This window comes from Hermetia illucens, chromosome 7 (genome assembly GCF_905115235.1).
Source record: "Hermetia illucens chromosome 7, iHerIll2.2.curated.20191125, whole genome shotgun sequence".
NCBI classification, from domain to species: Eukaryota; Metazoa; Arthropoda; class Insecta; order Diptera; family Stratiomyidae; genus Hermetia; species Hermetia illucens.
In genome coordinates, this window is record NC_051855.1 from 13,278,231 (window position 1) to 13,278,553 (window position 323).

Here is a 323-nt window from a genome sequence, read left to right on the forward strand (position 1 = left end):
GATAATTTATTTCATTTTTTAAATATTTCAGTTACATTATAAGGACCCGGGACCCGGGGGAGGCTGTGAAGAAATGTGAAGAATTCTTAGAACTTGGAGATGTCTAAAGCCTGCCATCCACGTATAATTTGGCCTGTCAATTACGTCTGAATAGTCTGCATTTAATCGGCGACCGCTGCGTGGATGGGATGCAGTTGGGCTGTCCCTTTTGACTGTTCAGAGCCCGGTGATCGAGTGAAAAATGATTCGGGCAACTAGCCACACATGTTTGCGAGGATTTCATGTTTGTTTGGACTGTGAGCAGGTATTTGATGGGCATCTAT